The sequence below is a fragment of the Chelonoidis abingdonii genome, chromosome 11 (genome assembly GCF_003597395.2).
Source record: "Chelonoidis abingdonii isolate Lonesome George chromosome 11, CheloAbing_2.0, whole genome shotgun sequence".
Lineage (NCBI taxonomy): Eukaryota > Metazoa > Chordata > Testudines > Testudinidae > Chelonoidis > Chelonoidis abingdonii.
The window spans coordinates 12275376-12286559 of NC_133779.1; the positions used below are offsets into that span (position 1 = coordinate 12275376).

Below are 11184 nucleotides of genomic sequence, written 5' to 3' on the forward strand. Positions count from 1 at the left end.
GGTATCATCCTTAATGACAGAAAGTGACACTAGTGCTCAGGGAAAGGCAGGACACGGGGCAGGTCTACACTAGGTCTTAGGATGATATAATTGACATGACTCAGGGTTGTCTAAAAGCCGCCCTACTGAGCGACACAAGTTACAATGATGTAAACGCCAGCATGGACAGCACTGCATTGGCAGGAGATATTCTCGGGCTGACGTAGCCACCACCATGCAAGGAGGTGTTGTAGATATTCGGAAAGAAGAGCTCTCTCCCGTCAGCAAAAAGCAACTTCACCAGAGGTGCTAGAACAGCCTCAGTGCAGCTGCGCCAATTTAATGTTTCTAGTGTGGATGGCACTTAGTTATGTGCTGGGAAAACTTCCTCCATGCAGTTCTGTGGAGACATCTCAGTTCAGACATGCAAAATCCCTACTCCCCAATGCTGGGCTGCCTGCACCCAGCTCGGCTGGATCCCTTCGTGCCCACCTGGAGCCTCCCAAAATCCCAGCCTTGGGTTCTCTCACACACAGCTCTGCCAGTGACCCTCGATCCTGACTTGCAGCTAGTCATGGCATTAAACACCTGCAAGCCAAGGCTGGAAACTGTCCCCTGAAAGCCAGATCTGGTCCAACAGGGGTCAGCTGCTCTGTCTTGCTCAGTGCTGCCCAGGACTCCAAATGGTGTCCTCTGCACAGCGTGACCTCACACACACCAGACATGCCAGATCACTGGCAGTGGACCCAGAACAGAGCTGTGTAGGGGGTCTCCATGGTACAAACACCTCCATTAACTGCAGCCCACAGCTATCCCAGCCCTGGGCTTCCTCTCCCAGCCCCAGCTCTGTTGGTATCCCTCAGCCCCACCCACAGCTTCCCTGCTATCCAGTCCTCAGCTCCTCAGTCTTGTCCTGTTTTCCCCCGCTCCTCATCTAGACCTGGATGTCAAATGAACAGAGCCTCTGAATCCTACAATGCTCTGCAGGGGCTTTGTGAGGTGACCTCTGACACCACACACATTGCTCCACTCAGAGTTGAGACAGGACCTGACCCCACATCTCTAGGGGTGGACAGTAAATCCAGACCCACAGAGCCCTCCCTCTGCTAAGCTCCTGCCAAGTACTAACCCTAGAGTTACACACTTTTGCAAATGAACACTACAAAGGGATTGCACAGCACAGAAATAGGAAATCTGAGGTTGGGTGACAGGCTGTGGCAGTGCAGGTTTCTTTCTATGTGACATATGTTCTGGTGTGATGCTTTCTCCTCTCATTCCCTGCAATAACAGTAGCTGGGGGCAATTTGCAGGTTTTGTTTAGGGGCTGATCTGGGACCTTGTCTATTGTTCATTAACAATAGTTTTTTTTCTGACATGTTCTATTGGTTCTGACACCCTTGGCTCACTGGGTACATCTGCACTGGAACTGGGAGAGAGCTTCCCAGCAAGGGTAGCCAGACACACGATAGTTCTGCTTGAGCTAATGCACTAACAGTAGCAGTGTGGGTGGGTGTGTCGGGGTTCCTAGGATGCAACCTGGATTGTGGGACCACTGAGCCCCCCAAATGAACCACCTGGGTTCTCCTTCACACTGTGATGCTGTGTCAAGCCTCTGACAGACGCTGCACTTACACAGCCACTCACAGACAGGGACACAGCCAGTTGCGTTCCATGAAAGATCCCCCTGCCACTCATGAATAAGGCTAAGAGTTAGTAATGGGTATTTTTAGTAAAAGTCATGGGCAGGTCATAGGAAATAAACAAAAATTCATTGCCCGTGACCTGTCCATGACTTGTACTATAAATATCCATGACTAAATCTTAGCTGCTCCGGTGTGGGGCGGGGGGTGAGAAGGGAGGCCTGGGGTACTGCTGTTGCTCCAGGAAGGTTGCTCTGAGGCTGCACCTGGGGTCAGCTGCACCAGGTGCTGCTCAGACAGCCCTGGGGCCATGCTCGGGGCTGCTCTAGCAGCAGCTGGTGAAGATGAGCCCAGGGGCCACCCCAGCAGCAACCAGCATGTGTGGCCCTGCGGGCTGCCCCAGTTGCTCAAGTGGCCCTTGGGTAAGCTGCACCAGCCACTGTAGCTGTAGAAATCATGAAGGTCTTTGAAAGTCACTTTGTTCTCCAGTTGTTCTTCCAGGTGTTGAGTTGGGAGTGGAGAGAGGTCAAGTGACGATGTCACTTCCCCTCTTTTATACTTTCTTCCAGCTTCCTGTGGTCAAACAGTCTCCATTGCCTAGAGTCTCAGGGACAGTGGATTCTTTTCTTCATGAGTGTTGATGGACCATTACCGCTGTCTGGCTGCTCCTTTCTTTTGTGGGTGTTCCCAGCCTCATAACATATTTCAGTGATACATACAGCAATACCTCATAACCTCACATACAGTGTTAGCATATACAATCCAACAGGATATTAATGTTCAACAGATCAAGCCTTTTAAAATCATACATCACAAGAACAGCATAATTATATCACAGCAGTGAATATGGGGGTTCCAGAGTGCTACTCTGAGGTACAGAGTGTCACAGTGGGATAGCACGGGCAGTGGCTGAGTGTAGCCACCTGATTACGTACTTGGGGGTCTGAGAGGTTTTATACTTGAGCAGCTGGCCAAAACCACTGCACATGTGGCTCCCAGACACTCTGCTACTTTTAGGGCACTAGGGCTGCAGTGTAGCTGTACCCAAAGTTTGGAACAGCCCCACTTCACTTCGCTGACAATGGCTCACACTGAATCTGAGTCACATTAGAGTTACATAAGTCCCAGTGCAGCACTGTGAGCTCTCTGCAGCAGACAAAGGGTCACCTGCTCTCATGCGTGGATAGACAGACAGGTGTCCCCTGGCCTTCGACAATCCAATGTCAATCACATTGTTCTGATGGAGCAGAAGGGGATCAACCGCTTTCTATAGATGACAACTGGAGTGTTCAGTTTTGATGCTCCAAAAGGTTATTAGCAACACAGAAAATAAATTCTCCTAAGATGTAAGTGTCAGAGCTGAATAGGGATCCAGACCCATGTTTTCCATCAAGGTTAGATGCTTTGCAAATCCCACCCAAGATTTGTATCCTCCCAGTGTCCTTTTAAAATTCCCAATCCATTGGGGCCACCATGTCCAAACAGCAGTTTCTTACTGGCCTGGATTCTGCTCTGGGTGACACCAGTGTAAATCCAGTTTCTCTCCAGTGAAGCCCATGGAGTTACAGCAGCAAACCTGAGAGCAACATTTGCTCCAGTCCCCAATACTGTGGGACAATATAGAGGCACCCCAGAGAGCCAGTCATTGCTATTAGCAGAGATCTCTGGATGAAAGGGCCTGTCTCTCGCTTGACACAGCTGGGTCATTTCTCCTTCAGCAGTGAGGGCTCATGAACCATATGTAAAGTGATCACTCGGTCACAGAGCAGCACCCAGAACAAAGCCCTCTGCCTAAATGACAAGGAATAATTCTGTCTCTTTCCGTTTGAGACAAGGTGCACACAGAGCTAGGTAAGAGGACATGTTTTCATGTCACATTTCACATTGCTTGGTTCCTTTCCATTTGCCAGTGACCCTTCTCCCAGAACAGCATCTCCTGTGGGAGCGAGTTCCCTGCATTTGCTGGGCCCTTGACCATGTTTGTTCCTCTTCCCTTGCAGATTTCAGGAGGTCTCGGAGCTACATGGGTGAGTGGGGCTGTGAGGGGCTGAGCAGACGCTGCACTGGGGTTAGTGGCATCATCATTATGTAGCTGAGCTGTTAGAGGTGTGAGGTTGCCATGGGGCAGGCAGGGCAGGATGTGCACTGGCTGTAGGACCATGGAACTAGATGCCTCAAATGGACCTGAACACTCTGACCAGAGCTGTAAACCTCACCCCTGGGCAGCTCCCTCACAATCCCCCCCTCCGCTAGTCCTGATGCCTCCTAACATCTCCATGGGCCCATCAGCGATGATCCATCCCTACCCCATCAGCTTCCCCAACAACCCACTCAGCCCTCGCTCTCAGGCACCCTCCATGACCCCCGTCCCAGGAGACCTAACGCCTCCCAGGGACAGACCATCTGCAGGGAGGCAGTGAGAGGAAGCAAAGAGCTCAAATCCTGCTCCATGGCCAGATCTAGGCTAGTGATGCCAGTTCCACTAGCCACCCCAACCCTTAATACTCTGTCATTTGCTCCAGCTGTCCTGTGAGATCACAGGGTCCTCGACTGACCTGTGGCTAATGAGGTTATTCTCGTTTCTCTCCCCAGTTCGTGTCACCCTGGAGCTGGTTTGCAAACATCCTGAAATCACCGTGTCTGAAGATGGCAGAAAAGTCCAACACAACCTCCAGTCTCCCTGGCCTATCTGGGGCTCTGACAGCCCCTGTTGAATGAGGGGTTTGTGGACAAGGATCATTATACTTTATAGGGTGAGGTTTGCAGGGGGTACAGGAGGTGGGAGTGGGGGACAGCCCGGACTGGGAGCTGGGGTGCTGAGTGAATCTGTGAGGGACAGTGAGATGGGAGAGGCAGGTGAGACCCCTTGGGCTAGGGTGCTGGGCTCTGCAGAAGTATGAAGGGTGATGTCACTCCAGGGAGGCCGACCCTACAATCCAGACCTTGGATGTGATGCCAAGAGTGGTTGGGGTGTATCTGGAACAAGCAGTGGGGATTCTCTCATTTTATGGTGTCAGTTCAATGGCCCTTATCCTGGAGATTCCTGTGGAAAGTTCTGAGAGATTGTTCCCATTCCTCAGCCCTAGTCACCCTGCAGGGAGGGACAAACCCCTCAGCATCTCCCCCTCCCGCCCCGGGCAACTGGGATTTCCACCAGAAATTAGGAGTTAGTGGGTCTGTTATTCAGGGAGATCCCACAGCCCCATACCCCCAGTGAGATGGGAGAGGCAGTGACAGGAAGGAGCAGAAAAAACAGAGGGCCACCTGCAACAAGAGAAACAGCCCCAGACCTTGGACAGAACTCGACCATGGAGACAAGCATGTGAGAGAAAACAGCTCATGTGGGATACAATAAATCCGAAAGCATCTACCCACCGATCTGCTTGGCAAGTGGAGGAAGGGGCATAAAACAGAGCAGGAGCATCCACAACTGCAAACAGGCCCCAAAGAGAAGGGGAAAAAGAAACCTCAAAACTTTGAGGCAAAGGGAATCATGAGACAAGCACTCAGCACTTGACTCCCGATGGGTCTCTGGAGCTGATTCTTGTTCCCAGGATACCAGGGCCAGGAAATACGACAGGGGAATCAGACTCAAATGCCGACACCCAGGAAAGAACCTCGCCCCACAGGGAACATGGGGAAATGGTCAACGGATGCAGAGGGGAAGGGTCTTACAGTGGCACTGACTCACTCCCCTTGCAGACACACACACGCTACTCCTGCCAGCTTCAGGCCATGCGAGTGGTGACAGGACTGGGCCCTCTGTGTATCAGACTGGATTGTGATAGGCTCACAATGAGCAGCACCCTGAGGGCTGAACCCGTCCCCAATTGCCAGAGCCCTCCCCTGGGCTGTAGCAGGGCTGGCTAGGCTCACAGGGAGCAGGGACAATGGATGATGCTGAAGAAGCTTCTGTTTGAACAAGAGTGTGAGGAAGTTCAAATGCTGTTGGAATTGTAGCAAGAGGGGCGGGGTGGAAGAGGGGAACTGGCTGCCAGTGCAGAGTTGCCAAGTCTTGTGTCACAGAGTGGGAATTTTTCATAATATTTTTGATAAACATGGTATGTGCCTCAGTTTCCCCCATGTGGGAGGAAAAGGGTGTTTACTCTTTGCAGAGACTCAGAGATATAGGTGTGACCAATGCCCAGCAGCTTGGGCCTGGAGACCCTGGAGACTCTTAGAAGACAATGATCTCTCCAATTGCCTGGATATTTGGCACCTAGCAACAGATGACCATGGATGGCCCCATTCACCTTGAGAAGCCAACTGGGTGTGACCAGCTGGAGGACAAAAGACAGGGGCCGGGCCAGGTGGGGTTGTTATGTGTGGGCTGCTGGAGGCAAAGAGAAGCTCCTGGACTGGGACTAAAGAGGGGTCTGAGGGTTCTGGACTGACCCAGATGGAATATGCTGGAACTTTTGATTCTCTGTGTTAACTAACAACTTCCTACACTGTGTTCTAAACACCGAATAAACACCCCTGCTGTTACAGGGCTGGCTGAGAGTCACTCCAGAGCCAGGGAGTCGGGAGTGCACTGCTCCCTTTGGGTGTGCAAGTCTCCCCCGGGTGTCCAGCTCAGGCAGACTCACTGAGGGGAGCTCACAGCAGGAAGCCGGGGGGCTGAAAGCGCTGAGGTTTGGTCGCAGGAGGCGGTGAAGCCAAGTGGTACCCTATGTAGAGTATGACCCTGTATGGGCTGACACACTGAAAGGGACCTCCCAGGGACTGTTGAAGAGAACCAGACTTGTGGATCTATGACACATGGTAATTGCTGTTTCTCTTAAAGCCCCAGCTCATGAAGTCCTGATATTGTGAGAGAATCTCAGCTTTGGTTTAAAACAAATAAAAAGTAAGTTTCTAGCCTGTCTAGCTCTCCTCTGCCTGGGTACTGCACAAGTCAGCACCTTTGACCTCAGCACCTAGGGAGGCACCATTGATTCTGGTACCAGATGAGCCTTCTATATCTGCGGCACCGTGCAGTACCAGACTATCTTAATATTGACCACACTGGAAGTGTTTCCGCTGCCAGGGATCTTCTCTCGCTGTTGGTACCAGTGTCACCGGCAGTACAGGAGTCGGAGTTATCAGTGCCGGTGGACAGGAGTGAGCCCGCTGGGTCATTTCAATATTTGGTATCACACCCTTTGGTACTGTCAAAAAGGGAACTAGCTATGCTTGCCATGGTGCGAACCTCTCCACCACTGCACTGGTCTCCAGCAGTGGCGGGAATGACACCACAGTGGTCATCGGACAGAGACGCATCCTCTTCCAAGTCGGAGATCGAGTCCTATTCCTCCCATCCGAGGAACTGCTTTTGCTGCTGCTCCAGGCATTTCCATCCTTCCATAGACCCAGGGCCATCTCCAGGCACCAACTAAAGAAGCAGGAACTTGGGGCAGCCAATACCAAGAGGCACGTCCGGGTCTTCGGCAGCAATTTGGTGGCAGGTCCCTCAGTTCTTCTCGGAGTGAAGGACCTGCCGCTGAATTGCCGCCAAAGAGTGGAGCAGTGCGATCGCGCTGCCACAGCTTTTATTTATTTATTTATTTTTTTGCTGCTTGGGGCAACAGAAAACCTGGAGCCTGCCCTGCACAGACCTAGGCACAGGAGTAACATGGACCAGAAGGTCACTGGGGATCTACACCGTCCAGTGGCCCTTTTGGAACCCAGGGGGTTTTCCACCCAGTTTCCAGGCACTCCTATTTGGTGGCCTAGGAAAGAAGGGTGGTACTGTCCCCTCAGGCGGCACCTGGTCTGGACTCCAGTACTGAGCATGGTACCAAACTGGCTCAAGGGAGATCCTGCTAATGCAGAAAGTGAGAAAGAGCATCCACAGCCGGTGCTGGCCTCCTCTTCCTCCTCCCCGATGAGGCAGTCTTGGGGGAGGGTCGCCCCTGTAAGGGTGTGAACTCACCTCCACGGCACCTCCTGTTGGTCATCGTTGGGAATTAGCTCATTTTCCAGCCAGGAGCACCCTCTGCAGGCCGATGATCTGCCTTAACGCTGATCACGTGTCCCTCCAGGACCCTGGTGCCCCTTTCTCTGGGGTGCTACCCCCTTGGCAGTAACCTCTCAGTCTTGGGGCTCCCCAACCAGGGGAACCCCAACCCACTATGCCCCCTTTGTCTCAGTCTTGGTTACTGCCAGTCCTCATCTAGCCCCCGTTCACTGGGGCAGACTGCAGTGTATAAGCCACGCATCACAGGCAAAGGGGTTTGGCCCTGCTGCCCCTAGCTACCCGTAGGCTTCCCCTGCAGCCCAGTACCTAATAGGCCTTGCCAGACCCGCAGCCCAGGCTGGAGCTCCCTGGCTCCCTTGGCCTTTCCCCAGCCCTGCTCCACTCCAGATATCTGATTAAGCTCCCTGCAGCCAGGCCCTTCTCTCTCTGAAGACAGCGAGAGACTGCTGAGCTCCTGGCTCAAGCCTTTATAGGGCCAGCTGGGCCCTGATTGGGGTGTGGCCCCAGCTGAGCCTGCTTCCTCCCAATCAGTCTAGGCATTTTGCCCTTCCACAGCCCTCGTCCACCCTGCTACACCTCTCCTGAATAAATATAAGGTGCACCAGGAATTGTTAAAGAATCATAGACCTGTAGGACTGGAAGGGACCTCAAGGTCATCTAGTCCAGTGCCCTTCAGTCATGGCAGGACTAAGTATTATCTAGACTGTCCCTGTGAGGTGTTCGTCCAACCTGCTCTTAAAAATGATGGAGATTTCTCAACCTCCCTAGGCAATTTATTCCAGAAGTTTTTCCTAATATCCAACCTAAACTGCCTTTGCTGCAATTTAAGCCCATTGCTTCTTGTCGTATCCTCACAGGTTAAGAAGAATATTTTTTCCTCCTTGTAACAACCTTTTATGTACTTGAAAACTGTTATCATTTTCCATCTCAGTCTTCTCTTCTCCAGACTAAACAAATCCAATTTTTTCAATCTTCCCTCATAGGTTATGTTTTCTAGACCTTTAATCATTCTTGTTGCTCTTCTCTGGACTTTCTCCAATTTGTCCATGTTTCTTGAAATGTGGTGCCCAGAACTGGACACAATACTCCAGTTGAGGCCTAATCAGTGTGGAGTGGAGTGGAAGAATTACTTCTTGTGTCTTGTGTACAACACTCCTGCTAATACATCCCCGACTGATGTTTGCTTTTCTTTCCAACAGCATTACGCTGTTGACTCATATTTAGCTTGTGATCCACTATGATCCCCAGATCCCTTTCTGCAGTGCTCCTTCCTAGGCAGTCATTTCCCATTTTGTGTGTGGAACTGATTGTTCCTTCCTAAGTGGAGTACTTTGCATTTGTCCTTATTGAATTTCATCCTTTTTACTTCAGACCATTTCTCCAGTTTGTCTGTATCATTTCGAATTTTAATCCTATCCTCCAAAGCACTTATAACCCCCAACCCCCATGGTATCGTCTGCAAACTTTATAAGTGGACTCTTTATGCCATTATCTAAATCAGTGATGAAGAATTGAACAGACCTGGACTGAGAACTGATCCATGGGGACTCCGCTCATTAAGCCATTTCAGCTTGACTGATAACTACTGTCTGGGAAATGTTTCCAACCATTTATGCACCCACCATATTGAAGCTCCGTCTAGGTTGTATTTCCCTGGTCTGTTTATGATAAGATCATAAGAAGAGGGTGGTTTTAAATCCGGGCATACAGAAGGAGGAGCCCTCCCAGAGACTAGTTGACATCTGAGCCACTGCAGGGCTTCAAAAGTTCCCCTGCCTCTCAATGACACCATTATGGACCCAGTTAAGACTTTGAGGGAGCTCCTCATGTCTCTTCCCCCAACTTCAAATATTTTGTTCCTACCAGGGTTATGAATTCCTTTACACCAATTGTCTCCTCTGCCCTCCCCGTCAGGATCCCTGTTGGTCGCCGCTGCCAATAGGAGAGAAAAATACAGTCATCAGGGTGCGACCCCAAAATCAATGGACTCAAATAAATTAGACTTGTTCTGTAGGACACAAAGTGGGCGCTTTATACCAGCGCTCTGAGAGCGCGGCAGCAGAGAACACTTGACCTGCCCTGCCAGGTACCACTGAGGGAAAAATTTCTGGTGACTGTGCCGGGGGCATATGTTACCCAGGGCTCTTAGGATCCACAGCAGTGGTAACTTAACTGTTTCACTCCTGGGGGTGTCAGCAATAAATCAACCAGAATACAGCAATTCCATCTGATAAAAGATACATGCATAAACGTGCTCCATCTAAAACTGCAGTTTATTAGATTTAAGCACACACAGACATAAGCAATAGGTTTAGAATATCCCAAATATTTATCTAAAATCTGGAATGGTTATTGAGTAATTAACAACAGGTTCACAATAGCCAGTTGCTCACCCATCAGGGAGAAAAGGTGTCAGAAAAAAAGTCTCTTAAGATGGCTTCAGTGGACTGCTCCCAAGTACACTATATTAGCTAGTCTTTTATAATCAATATATAAGTCATAGTGACCCTTACTAAATCATCACTTTTCCTAACTTTCAATAAACTACTTATCAACAAACATTCCTAACAATCTTAATCATAATAATACTTCTATATCAAAGGCGCCTACATTCAAGGCTTTAAATCCAGTTAACTTCCTTCAGGTTTGGTTGCTGACTTTCCTTCCCTTTCTCCCATTCAGATTAGGAGAAAGTGCCAGCTAGTTTTGACCTTGACACTAAAAGTCTGCTTTCAAATTGACCTGTAACTATGTGGTGTTCTCTTTTATTCATTCATGGTGACTGAATGCCCATAAGATGGTTGCAATGAGCTTAATCACATTCTGGGGTACACATACACCTCGAATCCAGAGTAACACATTCATACACCTACAGTGGAATAGATGTGCAAAACATCTCGAAGAACAGTAGTTATGAAAGGTAGATAACTTCTATTTAAGGTGTGGAGTATGGGTCAGGCTGTGGGATGCTTTTTCTTTCCTGACATCCATAAAATACCTCAAGGTTTTATCCTTTCTAGGTTTCCTCACAACAGGAGACACCCAGGGGCTTTTGATCTGAGCCGGGTGGGACTCGCTCACTTTCCTTCACTCTGAGGCTCCTCTGTCACTGCTCAGACCCCCAGCTCTTGGGTTTCAGAGACAGGCTCCCCTAGAGAATGTCAGAGACAGTGAGAATGAGTGAGCCACAGAGACACTGGCTGGGCCAGAAATATCACAATGTGAGAGGTTCTTCATCTGAGAATGTGATATACCTCTGCTCCGCTGAATTGCTAGATCGGGGGAAAGGCCTGGGGAGAGCTCACTGTTGATTGGGGAGAGTGGAGTTTGCACAGGAGACTGCAGATACTCAGGGCACTGTTGGCTTGTCCTGTGGGTCCCTCTGCATGGACTGTGTGTGTGCAGAGTCACTGAGCAGCAGCCTGTCACTCTCTGGCCCTGCAGCATCTGGCTCCATCAACTTCCCCTGAACGGCTAGGGAGATGGGTCTAATTCTGCCCTGGCTGCCTGGGGATTTGGGCTGGGGGGACTGTGACGATGTGGTTCTGGAGGGACCCAACTGAGAGTGCCAAATCAGGACCAATTGCTCAAACAGGGCAGTCACAG

At 50.3% G+C, this 11184-nt stretch overlaps 1 pseudogene; it reads left to right on the forward strand.

The window, feature by feature from the left end:
* The window catches only part of LOC116815608 (butyrophilin-like protein 9), a 59678-nt pseudogene extending 54450 nt beyond the window's left edge, over positions 1 to 5228 (forward strand).
* Positions 5229 to 11184: the final 5956 nt, after the last annotated feature.